The 22,473-nt window shown below is 41.3% G+C and overlaps 1 long non-coding RNA gene across 1 annotated transcript in view; it reads right to left on the minus strand.

Annotated features, from left to right (window-relative positions):
- The window catches only part of LOC107980315, a 53,803-nt gene that overhangs the window by 8,573 nt on the left and 22,757 nt on the right, over window positions 1–22,473 (minus strand). The window contains exons 3-4 of the long non-coding RNA XR_004770064.1: window positions 13,381–13,484; window positions 10,633–10,797 (exon numbers count right to left, since the gene is read on the minus strand). This is a non-coding gene — a long non-coding RNA (uncharacterized LOC107980315). The remainder of the gene's footprint in view (window positions 1–10,632; window positions 10,798–13,380; window positions 13,485–22,473) is intronic.

Genomic DNA, 22,473 nt, shown 5'->3' on the forward strand with positions numbered 1-22,473 from the left:
CTCAGCACCACACGGAACCTTCTCTAAAATCGACCACATACTAGGCAATATAGCAAATCTCAAGAAGTACAAAAAAAAATGGAATAACCCCCTGTATCTCACCAGACCACCATGCTTAAAAGTTAAAATTCAACAACAACACAAATTGCAAAAACCCTACAAACTCATGGAAATTGAATAATGCGCAATTGCACCATGCCTGGGTCAAGGAAGAAATAAAAAAAGAAATTAAAGACTTCCTAGAATTCAGTGAGAATGGAGACACAACATACCCAAACTTATGGGACACTCTGAAAGAATGTTTAAGCTGAGTGTTGGCGGCACACGCCTTTAATCCCAGCAGTCAGGAGGCAGAGGCAGGTGGATTTCTGTGAGTTAGAGGCCAGCCTAGTCTACTGAGCGAGTTCCAGGACAACCTCCAAAGCAATACAGAGGAACCCTTTCTCAAACCACCCAAATATTTTTTAATTAGTAACAAGCTTGCTTCAGATGTCAATTCCAGCTCCCTCCTCTCCCGCCCCTCACCAACCCACCCAAGCCCCCACCCCATCTCCCTCTGTTCCCTAAGGAGGGTGAGGCCATCCATGGGGGATCTTCAAAGTCTGTCATATCCCAAGAAGGGCCTCTCCCATGTGTCCAGACTGAGAGATCTTCCCTCCATGTGGAATGGGCTCCCAAAGTCCATTCATGTGCCAGGGATAAATACCAATCTACTACCTGAGGCCCCATAGATTTCCAAGGCCACCTCACTGACACCCACATTCAGGGGATTTAGATCAGTCCTATGCTGGCCTCTCACCCATCAGTCTGGGGTCCTGAAGCTCCCCCTTGTTCAGGTCAGCTGTTTATTTCTGTAGGTTTCACCAGCCTGGTCTTGACCCCTTTGCTCATCACTCCTCCCTCTCTGCAACTGGGTTCCAGGAGTTCAGTTCAGTGTTTAGCAGTGGGTACCTGCCTCTGCTTCCATCAGCCACTGGATGAAGGCTCTAGGATGGCATATAAGGTAGTCATCAATCTCATTATCTGGGAAGGGCATTTAAGGTAGCCTCTCCACTATTGTTTAGATTGCCAGTTGGTGTCATCCTTGTAGATCTCCCTAGTGGCAGATTTCTCTTTAAAACTATAATGGCTCCCTCTATTATAATGTCTCTTATCTTGCTCTCCTCTATTCTTCCCCTGACTCAACCCTCCTGGTCTCCCATGTCCTCCTCTCCCCTCCTCTTCCCCCCTTCTCTTTCTCCCAGCTCCCTCTCCCCTCCCCCATGCTCCCAATTTGCTCAGGAGATCCTGTAACATTCCCCTTCTTTAGGGTACCATGCATGACTCTCTTAGGGTCCTCCCTGTTTCCCAAACTCTCTGGTGGTGGGATTGTAGGCTGACAATCCCCTGCTCCATGTCTAAAATCCATAAATGAGTGAGTACATACTATTTTTGTCCTTTTGTTACTGGGTTACCGCACTCAGGATGGTTTCTTGTAGTGCGATGCATTTGACTACAAATTTCAACATTCTATTATTTTTTTCTGCTGAGTAGTACTCCATTGTGTAAATGTACCACATTTTCTTTATCCACTCTACAGTAAAGAAATTAAAGAAGATACCAGAAAGTGGAAAAATTCCCTTGCTCTTGGATAGGTAAACATAGTGAAAATGGCAATCTTGCCAGAAGCAATCTATAGATTCAATGCAATCCCCATCAAAATCCCAGCACAGTTCTGTACAAACTTAGAAAGAACAATACTCAACTTTACATGGAAAAACAAAAGACCCAGGATAGCCAAAACAACCCTGTACAATACAGAACTTCTGGAGGCATCATCATCCCTGATTCCAAACTTAATTCCAAATGGATCAAAGACCTCAACACAAATATAGCCACACTGAACCTCTTAGAAGAGAAAGTAGGAGGTACCCTTGAATGAATTGGTATAAGAGACCACTTCCTGAAAATAATACTAGTAGTGCACACACTGAGATTGACAATAAATGGGATCTCCTAAAACAGAGAAGCTTCTGTAGGACAAAGGACATGGTCAACAAGACAAAACGGCAGCCCACAGAATGGGAAAGATATTCACCAACCCCACATCTGACAGAGGGTTGATTTCCAAAATATACAAAGAACTCAAGAAGCTAATCTCCAAAACACTGAATAATCCAATTAAAAAAATGGGGTACAGAACTAAAAGAGAATTCTCAATAGAGGAATCTAAAATGGCTAAGACACTTAAGAAATTATTCAACATGTTTTGCCATCAGGGAAATGCAAATCAAAACAACTCTGAGATACCATCTTGCTCCTATCAAAATGGCTAAAATCAAAAACACCAATGACAGTTTATGCTGGAGAGGATGTGAAGAACCTAGATTCCCCTCAATGGAAGAATGGATAAAGTAACTATCCTGAGTGAGGTAACCCAGTCACAAAAAGACAAATATAGTATGAACTCACTCACATATGGATTTTAGACATAGAGTAAAGGATTACTAGCCTAAAATCCATGCCTCCAGAGAAGCTAGATAAACACAGAGGACCCTAAGAGAGATATGCATGGTCCCCTGGAGAAGGGGAAATGGACAAGTTCTCCTGAGATAATTGGAAGCATGGAGGAAAGGAAGCGGGAGTTAGGAGAAAGAGAAGGGGCGAGGAGGAGGGGAGAGGAGGTCATGAGGGAGCAGGAAGATTGAGTCAGAGGAAGAATAAAGACAGTAAGAAAAGAGATACCATAATAAAGGGAGCCATTATAGGTTTAAAGAGAAATCTGCCACTAGGGAAATGTCCAGAGATCTACAAGGATGATCCCACCTAAGATTCTAAGTAATATTGGAGAGGCTACCTTAAATGCCCTTCCCCGATGATGAGATTGATGACTACCTTATGATATCCTACAGCCTTCATCCAGTATCTGATGGAAGCAGAAGAGGACAACCACAGCTTAACCCTGAGCCAAACTCCTGGAATCCAGTTGCAGAGAGGGAGGAGTGATGAGCAAAGGGGTCAAGACCAGGCTGGAGAAACCCACAGAAACAGCTGACCTGAACAAGGGGGAGCTTCAGGACCCCAGACTGATGGGTGAGAGGCCAGCATAGGACTGATCCAGACCCCCTGAACATGAGTGTCATTTAAGAGGCCTGGGAAATCTATGGGGCCTCTGGCAGTGGATCAGTATTTATCCCTAGTATATTAATAGACTTTGATATCCCATTACACATAGATGGATACTCTCTCAGCCTAAACACATGGGGGAGGACCTAGGCCCTGCTCCAAATGATATGACAGACATTGAATATCCCCCATGGAAGGCCTCACTCTCCCTGGGAAGCAGACAGGGGATGCTATAGGGGGTTAGTAGGGGGTAGGGGAGGAGGGGAGGGAGAGGAAACGGGGATTGACTGACAAGAAGCTTGTTTCTAATTAAAAAAAAAACAGTCTGTCAAATATGCTAGGCCTGTAGGCCAGAGTTGGATCCCCAAAGTTGCAGAGGAACTTTGGGTGACTGTCCAGACAACCTGATGTCCCTGTCATTAGAAAACATTTTATCCCTCTGGAGTCTTCAATGAAATTGAAAACTAGATAGTTATAATTATAGTTTTCTTTAGTTATAATAAAAAACAAATTAGGTATAAAACTTTGGACTCAAAAGATAAGATAGATAATGAAATATTTTCTCTGATTTTTCCAGATACAAATGGATATTGTAACTATGATTCTTACTTGATAAATGGTTTTGTTGCATATAATCTTGCTACACTAAAGTTTAAAACTTCATTTTTATTAGACAAAAAAGGGGGAAATGCTGTAGAAAATCCTTTTGTACACTGTGAAAATTTTTTGCTGTGATTGGTTTAATAAACAAGCTGACTGGCCAATAGCTGAATAGTATAGAGTTAGGCTGGAAAGTCAAACTGAGAATGATGGGATGAGGAAGGGTAGAGTCAGAAGAGTCACCAGCATATGCAAAGGGAGCAGGAGACAAACATGCCATGCTAATAAAGGTACCACCACATGGCAAAGGCTCAAATAAGGAATGTGGATTAACTTAAAATTAAGAGCTAGTTAGTAATAATCTTGAGCTATTGGCCAAGCATTTACAATTAATGTAAGCCTCATAGTGGTTATTTGGGACTGTGTAGTCAGGACAAGAGATGTCTGTGTATAGGTTTTCATTATTATTGGTTTGTTATTATTTTTCCAATTCCTTAAAGTTCATCATCATATTGGTTATTTGAAACATAGTACTTGGAGTCTTAGATAGAGCAATAAGACAATTGAAGGAGATCAAGAGGGTACAAATTGGAAAGGAAAAAGTTAAAGTATCTTTATTTGCAGATGATATGATACTATACATATTTCCCTAAAAATTGCACAGGGAAACTCCTATGTCCTAAGCTGATAAACACTTTCACCAGAGGAGCTCAATACAAAATTAACACACTAAAATCAGTAGTCCTCCTGTAAACAAGTGACAATAGCCTGGAAAAGAAATCAAGGAAAGAACACTTTTCATAATAGCCTGGAATAGGTAAAAAAAAAAAAAAAAAAAAAAAAAAAAATACCTTGGGTTAACTCTAAGCAAGGAAGTGAAAGTCAAGTATGATTTAAAAAAAAAAAAAAAAAAAAAAAAACTTCAAAACTTGAAGAAGCTATCAAAAGATGGAAATCCCCCATGCCCTGCTTATGAATGGGTAGAATTAACATAGTAAAAAAATAGCTATCCTGCCAAAAGCAATCTACAACACAATACAACCCCTATCAAGATTCCAGCACACTTACTCACAGATATTTAAAGGACAATCTTCAGCTTCATTTGAAAACACAAAAATCCCACAATTGCTCTAACAATCCTAAATAATAAAAGAACTGCTGGAGGTGTCACCACCCATTATTTCAAGTGCTATAATAAAAATGCCATGATATTGCCACAAAAACAGACACGTGAATCAATGGAATCAAACTGAAGACACAGACATAAATATACACACCTGTGGACACCTGCTTTTGTATAAAGGAGCTAGAAATATACACTGGAGAAACAAAAATCTTCAAAAATGATACAGGTCAAACTGAATGTCTGCATGTAGAAAATGCAAATAGATCCATAGTTATCACCCTGCACAACACTCAACTATAAATAAATCGAAGATTGCAATATAAAACTGGATACACTGAGTGTAATAGAAGAGGTGAGGAATAGCCTTGAATGCATTGGCATAGGACAAGACTTTCTGAAAAGAACATCATTAGCATGAGCACTAAGGTCAACAATTAATAAATGGAACCTCACAAAACTGAAAAGCTTATATATATATAGCAAAGAACACCATTGTTTAGACAAAGTGGCAGTATATAGATGGGAAAAGATTTTTATGAATTCCTCATCTGATAGAGGATAAATATCCAAAATATAAAAAGAAATTTTTTAAAAACTACCTGCTGTCTGCCAGGACCTGGCCAAGACTGTGGACAAAGCTGCTGAACACTGGAAAATTGATTGTACCCCTTTGCCTAGACAAAACAAGGTCAGTCTTTTCCATGTCCCTCTTCCACAGAGAGAAAAAACTCTCACCTTATAGGCCTGGCGAAGATTGCTGTTCTTTAAGACATCTGCCTCCAGCGATAATGGAGAGACTTGGATATGGCTAACTGTGTATGGACTGGCTTCTAACTGGCTTCTGTCACTTTTTAATAGATTTGGTTAAAATACACCCTTCTCAGATCTCTGAAATATTAATGGTTGTCAGCTTGACAGCATCAGACAGTCAGATCCACTATAGACTATAGTCAGCATGTTAGCTGATAAAGTAATGACTATCTACTGTTCAGGCACAAGCTCAAGGTTTTTAGGTTTATTTTGGTTGTCATCTAAGTATAAACTTAAAGGGCTTTTCATCAGGCCAAAGGCACCTCTGTCCAATCCATACCTGGCTCTCTGGACAGAAGAAAAATGTGCATGCTTCTAGCCCAAATCTGTAGTTTTTGCTAGGACCCAAAATTATAAATATGTTCCTGCTGTTTGAACAGATATCCAGATATCTGCTTTGTCTGCACTGTGGGCTTCAATAAATAAGTTTTAACTTCTGTTCCTAGTTTAAACATGTCTTAAACAGGTTTCTGCTTCTGGCAGACACATCTGAGTATCAGTTGCTGACTACAGGCTGTTCCTAAGTAGATTGCGAACCCTGGGCATGCTGTGGATGTGAACCAGTCCAGCTGATGTGGACACCCCCTGTCTCTGCAACAGAGTCTGCCAACCAGAAGCTCTTGATGGATTCCTCATTGCCTAAATCCCTTTTTTTGCTTTTGACTAGCATTTTAGCCTTCTTGGGTCCCTAACTTCATACCAAAGTCAGCAGGAAGTAGCCTAGGAAAGAATACGTCACCTATTTTCCCTGGTTGAAATGCTAAGTCAGAAGGAACTCCCTTAACATAGGGGATGCCAATACCTCTCACTCCCTGATGGTGGCATGGGAGAGACAGCAATTCCATGAGTGGAATTTCCAAAAAAGAAAATGGGGGAATGAAGGGACCAGCTCCCCATTTCCGCAGCCATAACAGCCGAACACGTGCTTGTCTGGCCTTGCCTTAGTCACTAGGTCAGATGCCTGCCTCGTGGCAAGGAACTAACCAGAAGTTAGCTGGTGGGGCTATGCTTTACGGCTCTGGGTATGCTTTACGGACAAGTGCACAGCAATGACACGCAGAGCATAGCAACCACCCTGGGAGGGCCTATGGGCCATAACAACCAGTTGACCAATCAACACAGGGCAAACCCTCCAAGCCTGGAGGCACACCAATCCTGAGCCTGTGCGTACCCCTAGACACTCCCCTTAAGCTGCCCTATAAGATCTCTATGCAGCTGCTTCGAGCTGTCTTTTCTAGCCATCCACCATGGTGGGAAGATGAAAGACCTGAGCTAACATGGGTTAGCTCATTAAACAATAAAGCCTCGAGCTGTTTGCATCAAAAAAAAAAACTACATATAAAGAAACAAATAATCCCATTTACAAAAAAGGGGGGTACAGAGCTAAACAAGAGAATTCTCAAAAGAAGAAATGCAAATGTCTGAGAAACACTTAAAAGAAATGTTCAACATCCTTAGCTATCATAGAAATGCAAATCCAAATTACTTTGAAATTTCATCTTACACCTGTCAGAATGGCTAAGATCAATGAAGAATAAAACCATCTCATGCTCGTGAAGATGTAGAATATGAAGAACACTCCTCCATTACCAGTGGTATTGCAAATTTTTACAGCCACTATGGAAGTCAGTGTGGTAGTTCCTCAGGAAGCTGGTAACCCATGTTCCTCAAGATGCTGCTATACCACTCTTGAGCAGATACTCAAAAGATACTTCATCCTACCACAAAAACATTTGCTCAACCATGTTCATTGCTACTTTATTCATAATAGGCAGTATTTGGAAGCAACCTAGATGTCTCTCAACAGAGGACTAGATAAAGAAAATGTGGTACATTTACACAGTGGAGTATTACTCCACTGTTAAAACATTTAAGTTATGAAATTCACAGGTAAATGGATGGAACTAAAAAGAAAATCATCCTGAGTGAGGTGTCTCAAACCAGTAAAGACAAATATGGCATACATTCACTTACATGTGGATATTGGCTGTTAAGTAAATGACAATCAAGCTATCATAATATAATCATGGAGGTTAGGTAGGGTAAGGTACTGGGGAGTACAGGCAGATCTCATTAGGAAATGGAAATAGAATCAATAGTTATGGATGGATGGGGCAGGGGTTGTAATGGGAGGATCAAGTGGGGAAAGGGAGAGAGATGAGGGAGGGGATACAAAAGAGACAACTAAAATTAAGGGCCTTTTGAGGGGTAGTATGGAATTAGAAGTACAATAGAAGTTTCCTAAAATGTATGCATATATGAAGGTGATCTAACTGAAATTGCCAAATAATGAAGACAGAGCCCCAGTTGGACATCTTTTGTCACCAAATGAAGCTTCCAGTACCAGGATTGAGTTACATATAATTGAGTTGTTGGCCAAAATGGTCCCATGGAAATCACCTAACAATCCAGGGTTGATATATATATATATATATATATATATATATATATCCATCCATAGGTTGCTCTCTAAAACCTGACAGCAAGGCCTCATCAGTGAAGACAACACATATACAACTCATTGAACATGGGGAAGTCTAGTTGCTCCCTACATAGAACTATCATCCCTACATTCTAGCTAGTGTATTTGGTAAGAATGGTATTCTGCACACTACCAAAAGAGAAACATCATAAACCCTCTGATCTACAATGTTGTCCTGCCTGCTAGGGCAATGGTGGCATAACGTTTGTGGGAGTAACCAACCAGTATCTGGTTTGACTTAAGGCCCACTCCATGAGATGGAACCCATACCTGTGGTTGCTTGGGCAACCAAGAACCTGAGACTAGATAGCCCAGGGACCTAGGGTGGCACCATGCTTCTCACCATGTTGATATGGACTAAAACTCTGAAACTGTAAGCAATTAAACCTTTTCCTTTATAAGAGTTTCTGTGTCATGGTGTCTCTTTACAGAAATAGAACATTGACTATACCACATACTATTAACTCCAATAAGATGACCTGAAAGATCTTCCAGACAGTGAATTTAAAAAGAATGATTATAACCATGTTCAAACAACTCAATGAAAACAAAAACAAAGAGCTCAATGAAATAAGCAAGTCAATCTAAGATATGAAAATTGAATTTAATAAAGTGATAGAACTGCTGAAGAAAAGCCAAACTGAAATGATCCTGGAAATGTAGAACCCAATAAGCCAGGTAGTGTCACCAACAGAGTGGATCATGTGGGGGAAAGTCAGGGCTGAAAAGATAAAGGAACTTGATCACTCATTAAAGGCCAAAAAGAAAATTTAAAAACACATGAGCAGAACACTGGAGATTTTTTGGAAACTATGAAAAGACCTAATGATTGAATTATGGGCATCAATGAAGGCACAGGACAGGAGGAGGAGGAGGAGGAAGAGGCAGCAGAGACTACAGTCACCATAGTGAAGGCATAGAAAATATTTTCCTTTTTATTATTGCTCTATTTCTATCATTTAAAATAATCTTTAAATTCAAACATACTTTGATCATGTTTTTCTCTTCTCCAAAGTCTCTCCAGATCTTCTTCTCTTCCCTACCCATGCAAAGAACAGGGATCAAGGACTCTGAGCCTGAGGGAGCCATGATTGCCTGGTACCAGGACTTACAGGTGGGGCTAAAGGTGAGAAATCACACTCAGTAGAGTAGGCCTTACTTGTGGAAAGTGGGTGAAGAGGGTCAACGGTGGCCTTAAAGACCATGGTTCCTCCATTTCCAAGGACACCAGAGGGGTGACAGACACTTAACGGTCACTCCCATGGATCCAGGGAAGCATTTACACTGACCTTAGAGGGTCAGTGTTTCTGTTGATTCTGTTGGTCTTGTGTGGTTGGCCCAGTGATCTGTTAGTTGAAAAAGTGAGGCTGTCTCGGGTAAACTGGGTTACAGGGTCCCAGTGTGCCTCAGACTTCCAGCAGGCAGGAGGAAGCACAGGAGAGCCTGTAGAGTCTCATGGCACTGTGTGGCAGGGCTCATGTTGAGAGTTTATTGGGGGAGGAGAATGGGAAAGGGAGAAGAGAGAGGAGGAGGCTGGCCTCTGGAGACAGGAGCTGCAGAAGAGAGGAAGAGAGCCAGGAGATGAGTAAGGCCTGCCTTTTATGAGGGGTTGTAGTACATGTGCTGTGTAGCCACATGGCTGATGACATTGTCAGGACCCTGAGCAGGTTAGAGTTCCTTGCGTGCTGGCAAGTGCATCCTACCAGGTCCTCAGGGGCAGGCCAGCATGCCTGAATGCTAACAATTGCAAGTTGTGAAAAAGAAAGTTCAAGTCAATTATAAAGGCAGAACAGCACCTGATTTTCAACAGAAATGTTTAAAGCCCAAAGGGCCTGGAAAGATATACTCCAGGTTTTGGTAGATCACAATTGTCAACCCAGACCGTTATATCCAGTAAAAGTGTCTGTTGAAATTAAAGGAGAAATAAAAACTTTCCATGGTAAAAACAGATTAAAGAGATTTGTGACCACTAACCCATTTCTGCATTGGATACTGAAAGGAACACTTCAATCTGAAAACAAAACAAAAAAAAATAGTATTCTTAATAATGACATTGAGGAGCCCTGTATGGCCTCTTCCCAGAAGTTTAGTTGTCTAAGACAAACCAAGGTCAATTTTTTAAAAAGAAGAAAATAAAGGTTTGTCCTCATTGGCTCTGAAGATTTCCTCAGAGTTCTCAGGTGGGGAATTGAAATGGTGTATTGTTATGTCCCCTTCTTATTTCTGATTTTGTTAATGTGGATCTTCTCTCTCTGATTTGGAAAAGGGTTTGTCAATCTTACTTGGTTTTCTCAAAGAAACAATTCTTTGTTTCATTAATTCTTTGTATCTGTTTGTTTGTTTGTTTGTGTTTTATTGATTTCAGTCCTGAGTTTGATCACTTCTTGTCATCTACTCCTTTTGGGTGTGATTTCTTCTTTCTGTCCTAAGGTTTTCAGGTGTGCTGTTAAGTTACTATAAGAGATCTCTCAAATTCTTTTCATGTAGGCACTTAGTGCTATGAACTTACCTGTTAGAACCTCCTTCACATCCATAGATTTGGGTATGTTGTGTATTCATTTTCATTCAATTCTAGAAAGTCTTTAATTTCTTTATTTCTGTCTTGAACTGTTATCATTCAATAGTGACTTCTTTGGTTTCCCTGAGTTTATAAGCTTTCTGTTGTTGTTGATATCTGTAACATGATAAATAAAAGACCAGAGACTGATACTGGGGTTCAGACTTCAAGCTGAAGGTCAGAAAAGCAAAATAGCTGAATGGGCTGACTCTGCTGCCTCTCCTCACCGTGGCTGGAGAATCCTGAGACTGAATGTCTTCTATCCTCAATGTGGCTAAACAATGAATGCCTGATACTGACTACTTAAGACCCTGATCCCATCCTCTAGTGATGGGATTAAAAGTGTGTGATGCCAGGTGCTGAGATCATCTTTGTGTGAGCTGTTTCTCTTTAGGACTGGATCAATCTTGTGTTGACTTGAGTGGCCATAGACTCACAGGGATCCTTCTACCTTTTAATCCTGAGTCCTAGGATTAAAGGTGTACACCACCACCTCCTAGATTCTGACTGCTAGGATTAAAGGTGTATATCACCATTGCCTGATCTCTATAGCTTGAGGCTGAGTTTACCTTTCTGAAACTTCAAGCAAGCTTTACTAAATCATAAATAATATATTCATAAATAATATATCACCACAGAGACCCACCTTTAATCCATGTTGGTCAGATATGATTTAGGGTGTTACTTCAATTTGCTCATACCTTATTGAGACTTGCTTTGTGTCCAAGTACATGGCCCATTTCGAAAAAAGTTCCATGAGGTGGGGAGAAGTTATGTATATTCTTTTGTGTTTGGGTGGAATGTTCTGAAAATATATGTTAGGTCCATTTGGTTTGCAACATCTGGTAGCTCCAGCATTGCTCTGTATAGTTTTGTCTGGATGACCCAATCTCTTGGTGAGAAGGGGGTATTAAAGTCACTTACTTTCAATTTGTGAGGATCAATACCAGCTTTAAGCTGTAGAAGCATTTCATTTGCAAATGTGGGTGTCTTGTGTTTGGGGCATAGATGTTAAGAATGGAAATGTCCTCTTGGTGGATTTTCCCTTTGATGAGTATGCCCTTCCCTATCTCTTCTGCTTAGTTTTGATTTGAAGTCTATTGTGTCAGATATTAAAATGGCTACACTAGCTTACATTTTCAGCCCATTTGCTTGGAATGTCATTTTCTATTTTTTTATGCTGAGGTGATGTCTATTCTTAATATTAAGATGTGTCTTGGATATTGCAGAAGGATGGATCCTGTTTTCGTATCCATTCTGTTAATCTATGTCTGTTTATTGAGGGAATTTAAACCTTTGATATTGAGAGATCAATGAGCAGTGTTGTTGATTGCTATTATTTTGTTGGTAGTGGATGCTGGGGGCGGAGCATGCAATTTCCTTCTTTTGATTTGCTTGTCTGAGATTATTTATTTCCTGTGTTTTCTTGGGTGTAGTCAGACTTTTTAGGTTCGGTTTTTCCCTCTAGCTCCTTCTATATGGCTAGGTTTATAGATAGATATTGCTTAAATTTGATTTTATCATGAGATACCTTATTTTTCTCTCTCTATCATGAGTAAAAGTTTTGCTGGTATAATAATCTGGGCTGGCATCTTGTGTTCTCTTTGAGTCTGCATCAAATCTGTCCAGGCCCTTCTGAGTTTTAGCATCGTTTTTGAAAAGTCAGATGTAATTCTAATAGGTCTGCCTTCATATGTTATTTGGTCCTTTTCCTTTCAGTTTTTAACAGTCTTTCTTTGTTTTTAGATTTGGTATTTTCATAGTGTCCCAGATTTCCTGAATATTTTTTGCCTGGAGTGTTTAGGTTTAACATTTTATTTGACTGGGGTATCCATTTCTTTTCTCTCTCTCTCTCTCTTTGTTTGTTTTTTTCAAGACAGGGTTTCTCTGTGTAACATCCCTGACTGGCCTGGAACTCACCATGTAGACCAGGCTGGCCTTGAACTCACAAAGAAAAGATCTGCCTGCCTCCTGAGTGCAGGGATTAAAGGTGTGAGCCGCCATCAACCAGCTCTCTGTTCCTGTTCTACTGTCAGTTAAGTTGGTTGTTTTTGTTTTTGTTTTTGTTTTTGTTTTTGTTTTTTTGTCTCATGATCCCTTTCAGCTGGGGTTTCTCCTGTCCTCTAATACCGTGACGCACAGGTGCTTTCCTCCTTCTGGTGTGAGTTTTACCCATAACTCTTATTTTAGGTCTTTCTTCCTACACACCTTGGTATGTTATATTTTCACTTTGACTCAGTTCAAATGACTTTGTAATTTCCCTTTGTGACATGGCTTTTGTATCATTTATTAGTTTTCTAATGTTTGGGGGTTCCCCAGAGAGAATTCTGTTAATTTATAGTATAGTCTTAGTAACATGTTGATCATTTGAAACCTATGAGGGCTTTGGGGGGAAGGTCTTGTTTTTACGTACTAATCCCATTTCCTCTCTCTCCCCTCCCCCTGCTCCCCCCTCTTCCCCTTACTCCACCCCCTTTTGTTCCTCAGAGAGGGTAAGGCCTCCCACAGAAATCAATGAAGTCTGTCCTATCACTAGGTTGAGGCAGGACCAAGCTCCCCCCACACCCACACCCCCGTGTCTAGGCAGCGCAAGCTATCTCTCCATAGGAAATGGGCTCCAAAAAGCCAGTTTATGCACTAGGGATAGATCTTGGTCCCACTGCCAGTGCCCCACAAACTGCCCAAGTCACCCACTGTCACCTGCATTCAGGGGCCTTGTTCAGTCCTATGCGGGATCTCCAGCTGTCAGTCCAGAGTTGACTGGGTCACTTCATGAGGCTCTGCTCACAGTGCATGTTTTACAGCTATTGTGTATCAGAAAAAAAAAAAAAAAAAACACTTTACTTTGTATTTTCTAACATACTTTGCTAATATAGAAATTTAACTTACTGAGGTATTTTTCTTTCGATTCTTTAAAGATATGTCCTTCCCATCTTCTCTTTTGCATTATCTCCATAATAAATCCACTGCTCCACTTTGGAAATCAGTATGGCTGTTCTCAGAAAATTGGGAATCAATGTACCTCAAGACCCAGCAATACCACCTTTGAGCATAAACCCAAAGGATGCTCAATCACATCACAAGGACATCTGTTCAAGTATGTTCGTAGTAGCATTATTTGTAATAGCCAGAACCTAGATGCCCCTCAACTGAAGAATGGATAGAGAATGTGTGTACATTTATACAATGGACTGTAAAAATCAGCTGTAAAAAAATTAATCACATCTTGAAATTTGAAGGCAAATGGATGGAAATAGAAAAAAAAATTATTCTGCATGAGGTAACCCAGACTCAGAAAGACAAACATGGTATATACTCAGGCCTGACTGGACACTAGATGTAAAGCAAAGGATAACCAGACCATAATCCACACCTTCCAGAGAAACTAGGTAACAAGGACCCTAAGAGGAACACATGGATCACCCTGGGAAGGGCAAATAGATGAGATCTCCTGGGTAAACTGGGGATGGGGAGCAGTGAAGGGGGGGATGGGGGTGGGAGTGTGAAGGAACTGGATGGTCGAGGGGTGGGAGGGATGGGGTAGGAGAGCAAGGAAAGAGATATCTTGGTAGAAAGAGCCATTACAGGGTTCAGGAGAAACCTTATTCCCAAGAATCCAAAAGGATGACCACAGCTAAGATCTCTAGCAATAGTGGCAAGGGTGCCTAAACTGACCTTTCCCTGTAATCAGGTTGGTGACAACCCTATTGTCATCATAGAACCTTCTTCCAGTAACTAATGGAAGCAGATGCAGAGATCCACAGACAAGTACCAGGCCACGCTACAGGAGTCCAGTCAAAGAAAGGGAGGGGGATTATATGAACAAGAGGGGTCAAGATCATGATAGGGAAACTCAGAGAGACAGTTGACTTGAATTTGTAGGAGCTAATTGGACTCTAGTTGGAGAGCTGGGGAGCCTGCATGGGACCAAACCAGGCCCTCTGCACGTGAGCAACAGTTTTATAGCCTGGGTTTGACAACCATTCCCAGTGGTGGGATGCCTTGCTCAGCCTTGATGCAGCAGGAAGCAGCTTGATCCTGCCTCAACTTAATGTGCCAGGCTTTATTGATGCCCATGGGAGGTCTTACCTTTTCTGAGGAGTGGGTTGGGGAGAAGTTGGGGGGGGCAGGGGAAGGGGAGGGGGGCATATTAAAAAAAGAAAAAGAAATCTGCTGTCTTTTTTATCCTGTTCTGTAAACTTTTAAATTGGGTGGTTTTCAATTTTCCTCCTCATCACTGGATTCAACAGTTTGAGTTTTGAAGTTCCTTGATTCAAGTTCCTTCATATTCTATGACTGATGACCATGGAGTCTCTTATATCTATGGGTTTATTTTAGTTTTCATCAAAATTTGAGAATGCATAGCCTTATTTCCTTAAGTACTGTTGGGCCTAAAAAGGCTTGGATACCAGGCCCCAGTGTAACCTGAGTCTGACTTGAATTTAAGGCTCAGATGTGAGGCCCAGTGTAACCTCCTGAGCCTGGCTAGAGTTTGGCGACCTGTTTCTGGACTGTAACCGCCACATGGGGATGACTCAGCAAGGCCTGATGTAAGACTGCCCCCAGCCTAGCTTACCTGCCAGCTTGGTGGAATATTATTGGCCCTGACTCTTCAGGTCACCTTACCCCATCCTAAGATTCCCATCCCCTACCTCAGCCCTATATAAGTTCCTGCCTGATGGAATAAATCGAGACCTCCAGACTCAGTGTGTATTCTTTCCCTGTAACCAGAAGGGGGGAGGGTCTGAGTCGTCTGACACTCACCATCCTGCTCAGCACCAGGAAGAGACCTGCTGGACAGGCCCTTCCCCAGCTCTACCTGCAAGAGAACCCCGCAAAGTACTCTTTATATTCTGAGTAGCTAGCTAATTTGGAATTCCAAATTTGGTTTTCCATCCTCCTAGAATGCCTAGTGCAGCTTATTATTTTATCGCTCTTTGTTTTATTTGGATAATCTAGATAAGTGAATCTTCAAGATTAAAAGCTAATCTGCTTTTAATCCAATCTAGTACACTTTTTTATCTCACACATTTGTGTCTTTTAGTCACTTGTGGTCTCCTGGTCACTACCAAACCTGCATAACTATCCTCTAGTTTCTTACACTCATGCAGCAAAAATGATGGTTTTAATGTTGCCATTACTGATTCTTCCATCTGTCATTATACGTTTGTTTCTATCCAGTTGTATTTTTCATTATGCACCTAAAATATGAGACATATTTATCTATTTTTTTACATGTCTCGTCTGAAACACTTTCACTGTGTAGTCCTGGCCAGCCAGATACTCAATTTAACCACCAACCTCTGCATCCCAAGTGTCACACAAGGTGAATCCTTTACAACATAATTTGAGTACTGGTGTTAAAGGTGTGTGCCACTATGCCAGGAGTGGCTGGAAAAGTTCCTAAACAGTCCTAATTGACTTATGCTTTCTTATAATTCCCTGACCTTGATAAGAGGCTATTCTTTTAATAATTATATTCCATTAGCTGTCTATGGGGAAGTGAAATTAAAGTCTCATATCAATTGAATTACTCATGAAAGGATCCTTTTTTTTTCACTATTAATTTCTTTTTTATAGATTTTATTTAGATTAGAAACAATCTCATTTTACTTATCAATCCAAGCTCCCTCTCCCTCCCATCCTCCCATGTCCCCCCATCCCATCCCTCATCCACTCCCCAGGGATGGTGAGGCCTTCCATGAGGGATTATAAAATCTGTTAAGTCATTTGGGGCAGGGCCTAGGCCCTCCCCTGTGTGTCCAGGATAAGAGAGTATCCTTCCATGGGAAATGGACTCCCGAAGTCCATTTGTGCACTAGGGATACATCCTGGTTCCACTGTCAGTGGTCTCATAGACTGCCCAGTCCTCCTAGCTGACACCCATGTTCAGGGGGCCTGGTTTGGTCCTATGTTGGTTCCCCAGCTGTCAGACTGGGGTCCTTGAGTTCCCACTTGCTCAGGTCAGCTGCTTCTGTGGGTTTTCCCAACCTGGTCTTGACCTCTTTGCTCATCACTTCTCCCTCTCTACAACTGGATTCCAGAAGTTTGGTTCAGTGTTTGACTGTGGATCTCTGCTTCTGCTTCCATTAGCTACTGGATAAAGGATCTATGATGACATTTAAGGTAGTCATCATTCTCATCATAGGGGACCGGCATTTAAGGTAGCCTCTCCACTATTGCTTAGGTTCCTAGTTAGGGTCATCCTTGTGGAACTCTGTACAATTCCCTAGTGCCTGATTACTCTTTAAACCTATAGTGTCTACTCTATTGATGTATCTCCTTTCTTGCTCTCCTCTATTCCTCTCCCCACTCAATCTTCCTGATTCCTCATGTTCTCCCCCCTCTCCCCTCCTCTTTCTCCTAACTCCCTCCCCCCCCATGCTCCCCATTTGTTCAGGGGCTCTTATCCATTTCTACTTCATTGGGGGACTGTGTCTGTCTATGAGAGGGTCTTGTACATGGTGCAAGGATGCTAACTGATAAGGACAAGTAGCTGATGGGGACAGGGAAGTCAGAGGGATGTGAAGAAGACACTGCCTCCAGGTCTAGAGTGCAAACAAATGAGTCCTTTCAAAAATCCCATGGCCTTCTAAAGCCCTCTGATACTCATACGGGACCACAGCCCTAACTGACACCTTGATTCCAACTCTATGAGGTCACTAGGAGGGAATATAATTGGACCTTGTTTGGGCTTCTGGCCTATAGAACTATGCCTTGACAACATTCATTCCCTTAAGCCACCATCTTAGATGGTTTGGGACTACTGTAACACACTGTCAGAGACACTTACAAACTACATAAACTGATCTCTCACAGTACTGGAGGCAGGAGGCCTACAGTCAGGGAGCCTTCATGGATAGGATTTTGTGAAGCTATCTTTCTGTTTACAGACTGCCAACTTTCAATTGTATTTTCACATGGTAGAATTAGAGTGACAGAGCACTGGAGTCCCTTTTATACAGCTAGCAATTCTTTTCCCAATCACTTCACCTACTGAAGATTCCTGTGATGGTTGACATTGACAACTTGATGGGACCCAAAATCTCCTAGGAGCCACAAAGCTCCATGAGTGTCTGTGTGTGTTCTAGACTTCATTCATTGAGGTGGGAAGACGTGCCCTGCATGTCGGTGGTCCTGTAAACCGAGGTCCTGGTTGAAATAAAAAGGAGAAAGCACCAACTCTTGTCTCTCTAGCGATACAGTGTCCCCAGTTGCCTCGTGGTACTACCATCATGACTTCTATTGCATCATGGGCTGGGCCTCAAACTGTGAGCCACTCAAACTGATAGCCAAAATAAACCCTTCCTTAAGCTGTTTTTATCAGGTATTGTCTCATACCAACAATGAAGTAAATAATATAGTTCTTCCTCCAAACAAACACCATTACACTGGGGTTAGGATTTCAACATACAAGCTTTAGGGGAACAAAAGCAACCAATCCATATTGGTGTAATTAGTTTAGCAGAAACAGAAAGTGACTTATCCTGGGAATATGCCTCGTAATAATTAATTACTTGTTACAATAAATTTTTCCACCAAAAGCCGCTCGAGCCCTACTGCCATGTGGGAGGTCTCGGCCAGCCGCCTGAGTTCTGCCCACCATGTGGATGGACAAAATAATACAGAAACTTATATTAGTTGCAATGCTGCTTGGCCAGTGACTAGGATTTCTCATCTGTTAGCTCAGTCTTAATTATCATAAATCTATATATTTTAGAAGACTTATCTTATCAGACACCTTCCATTGGCGTCCTCCCTTGTCGGTGGATCACATCGGGAATCTGGAGAAAGAGCGGAGGAGAAAAGGGACCACTTCCTGCTTGTCCTTCCTTAAATATGAGTCTCCCTGCTATGTCATTCCCTGCCTGGATCATCACTTCTTTACTACATTTCTCAGAATCCTCTTTAACTCCTAGTCCCATCTAACTTGCTGCCTCATTGGTAAACAGTACTTTATACAACAACCAATAAGATGAATATACACAGTACATTCCCCATCATCTCCTCTTTTCTGTCTAAATAAAAAGAAGGATAACTTATCTTTTATAATAACTGAAGAAAACCATAACCATAACTATCTGTCTTCAATTCTATCAAAGACCATAGAAGGATAATATATAAACTCTAGAATTGACAGAGACATCTTGCTATCTGGATAGTCACCCAAAGTTCCTCTGTAACGTTGGGGCATCCATCTTCAGCCTATAGGCCACAGTGTGTCTGGAACACTTCTCCATTTCAACAGGAATCCTTCAATTACTAGTTAATTATATATGTATATATACATGTATATGTATATATCTGTGCCCTTAGCACAGTTGAGTTATTTGCAACAGTTTAATCTTTTATAGGCTGCTGTTAAGCTTTTTGTTTTGTTTTGTTTTTTGAGACAGGGTTTCTCTGTGGCTTTGGAGGCTGTCCTGGAACTAGCTCTTGTAGACCAGGCTGGTCTCGAACTCACAGAGATCCACCTGCCTCTGCCTCCCGAGTGCTGGGATTAAAGGCATTCAACACGAATGCCCGGCTGCTGTTAGCTTTCTTAAGTAGAACTGTTTAGCCTAGGATGATGTTTTCTCATGATTACTGAGACAAGCATCTCCTGGAGATATCCAATTCTCAAATTAAATGAAGCTTTCCACTCTGGCTGTGAGGAACAGGAATTTTTTCAGGCCATCATGTAAGCTGCATATACTGAGTCCTGTAATTATCTAGCTGGTTCTTCCCCCATCCTTTTGCTAATGTCCTCTAACATGTACTTACCAGTGCTCAATTAAAGGCTCAACATATCTTTTGTTGCAGGCAGAGGTCTCTCTCTGTACAGCTCTTTCCTCTCTGATACCTGTGTTAAATGTCCTAGCCTCTTCATCCTCTCTATTCTCTCAGCTTTGAGTCTTCAATTCAGATGGGCAGCTGGGCTCTTCCTGACTTCCCCTTTCCTGAGCCAATGCCTGAAAACTCTAGAAAATAAGCTGGGGCAACTGTATAGCTTAGTTCATTCATCCCCATGTCCTTCATCACTTGACCCTTCATATGAACTTGACATTCAGATATTTACTTTTGACTTTTAGTTGCTGAAATAAAACCAGGCCATTGCTCCATCTTGTTAAAAATTGTCTATATTTCTTTGTATTGTATTTTAGTTATTGCTGTAAGAGTGGATCATAAACCCCTAGTTTTTCACAGTCTACTTATATTTTCTATGGCCTCTTTCATGTAAAATACAGAAACCCTGAAGCCATCTTCTGTGAGCATTATCCTTTCATTATTTGCATTATTATTATTGTGTGTATTCCATCTGACTTTGTTATGTCATACAAGCTATAACTACCATTTTAGAGTTACGATTCATAGAAAAGAATTAAGAGGAAATATCAAAGAAAAGTATTCTCTTGTGCTGGCTTTTTAAAATGTTATTTACTCTTTTATGGGCATATGACCATTATCTACTATCTCTTATCTCTAGCCTCAGGAATATCCTTTGGCATTCTGGCAGTAAGGAATATTTTGAGTCCTTTTTTTTTGGTCTGGTAATACCTTTATTCATCTTCATTCTTAAAGAACATTTTCTCTTCATATAGAATCTGGATATATGGATTTTTTTCATTACTTTAAGGAATTCTTTTAACTTCTTGTTGTTTTGTTCTAAGACAGGGTCCTGTGTAGCCCAGGTTGCCTTCCTTACATAGCTGAGGATGTAGCAAGCAGGGTCGGCCAGCTATAGCCCATGCAAGTTCTGTGCTATGCTACCAATCAGCTGGCTGGGATCCTTTAACTCAGCTGGACATAAGTAGTGAGTAGGCCAGCAGAAGCTCTTACAGCATTGTCTCTGGCAGCTTTTGCACCCTTTGCATTTGATAACAACAAGTAGAGGCATCCGATGGGGACAGAAGCAAGTGGCTCTTCTAGGGTTACAGGACTAGTGCAGGTCTTTACTGCTAAAACTCTTAGCCCTCCGAGTGTCAGTTCTTGCATAGATCTTTGCACAAGGACCTAAAGGTTCCTCAAGTGTGGTAAGTCCTGTGTAGATAGATCTAGGCTGAGATCCCCAGACCTTGATAATAACTGGAATTACAGCTTTGGGGCTTTCATACTCAGGCCTCCTCAGCCTTTGGCTGCTGTTATAGCTTGCTGCAGCTGCCACCATGGCCATGCTTCTTGCTGCTGCTGAGACTTCTGCTGTCCACTACCAGGCTTGCAGCTCCACCTCTTCTGCTCCCTGCTACCAGACTGCTTTTGCCGCTTTGCCTGCCAACCACCTCTACCACTTACCAAGGCCACAAATTCCAGTAGCTCTGCTCCTGTCCTCCTGGTTGGCAGAGTCTCACAGTCTCCATGGCTCCACCCCTGCAACTGTCTGAGCAGCTTATGGTTCCCATAATCTCCTTTGCTGTCATTAAAGCAGCTGGTTGGTCTAACGTCTCAGCCACTATCCTCCTGTCAACACTAACTCTGCTGCCGCCACTGGGCTGCTTCTGCTGGCATTGCTTCTTCGTGTTGTCACCTCAGCCTGTTCTGCCAAAAATAGGCCAGAGAAGACCACTCAAGAGAAGTTCTTTGGGGACTGGTTTGAAAAAGAAGGGGATCCATAGAAGTGGGAAGGGCACAATAGAGATGAATATGATTTTTTCTTAAAATACATAATATGCATATATGAAAATATCACAGTGAAACCTATCTGTGTATGTGTGCTAATAAAAACTGTTTTTAAAGGAGTTATAACAATTATGTGGTTAAGACCCCTGTACCTAGAACTACATAAAAATTATAACACTTATACCTATTGGGTTCCTGTAGCTGTTGGGCCTGATTTCCTAACACCAGGGGAGGCAGCAGGTAAGTGGAACTATCTGCTTATATTGTCAAGAAGGGGATATTTTCACCAATCACAGAATAGCACTTATGACAGATTTCAAACAAGAAAAGCATATCCCTAGTCACATATGATAGTGAGAGATTTTAATGTACTGTGGGGTAGGTAAGGACCATAGTGACCCAGTTTGTCTAAAGTACAGGTCATGTGTAAGGGGATAGAGAAGGAGTACTATTTTTGAAGTATAAATGCCAACTGGAAGTCTAAAATACCAGGACATAATCTTTGGGTTTTATTTGACTAAGAGCACTGGAAAGGTTTTCTGAGCAGTCTAGCAACATGGGTTAAGAATGAGAGGTGAGTAACACACAGTCTTTCCTTTAATGTGCTCTTATAAACTACCTGCAAGGGAGAGTGTGGGGTGCCTAGTAGAGTTTGTGTACAAGCAACCCTTCTGTACATGGTTCCACATCCATAGATCCAACCAAGTATAGATCAAAAATATTGGGGGAAAGATTGTGTCTACCTGAATATGTACAGACCATTTTATCATTATTCCTTCAGCAGGATGTTATGAGAACTATTTGTATAGTATTTGTATTTTAGGTATTGTAAATAATTTCAAGATGATCCAAAGTATTTTAGAGGAGGTAAGTAGGCTATATGCAAATACTATGGCAATTCATGTAAGAGACTTGAACATCCATGGATTTGTTGTATCTGTAGGTGGACCATAGGGATCGAGGAATGACTGCAGATTCTTGCATTTCTCCCAGTAACTGTCAACATATACTGGGAAGAGAGCTGATAGTTATGAGTGTTACCTACATCAGTAGCAACAATTTTTCATCTGCCTCAAAACAGATGGAAAACATCACAGAAATGGGGACAGAGCAAGACCCACAGGTGGCAACATCTTCAAACATAGCCAAATTCTCACCAAATGTCTCAAAAGTCCTGAGTTTTGTAAAATCTTTGTG

This window comes from Cricetulus griseus, chromosome 5, assembly GCF_003668045.3.
Source record: "Cricetulus griseus strain 17A/GY chromosome 5, alternate assembly CriGri-PICRH-1.0, whole genome shotgun sequence".
Lineage (NCBI taxonomy): Eukaryota > Metazoa > Chordata > Mammalia > Rodentia > Cricetidae > Cricetulus > Cricetulus griseus.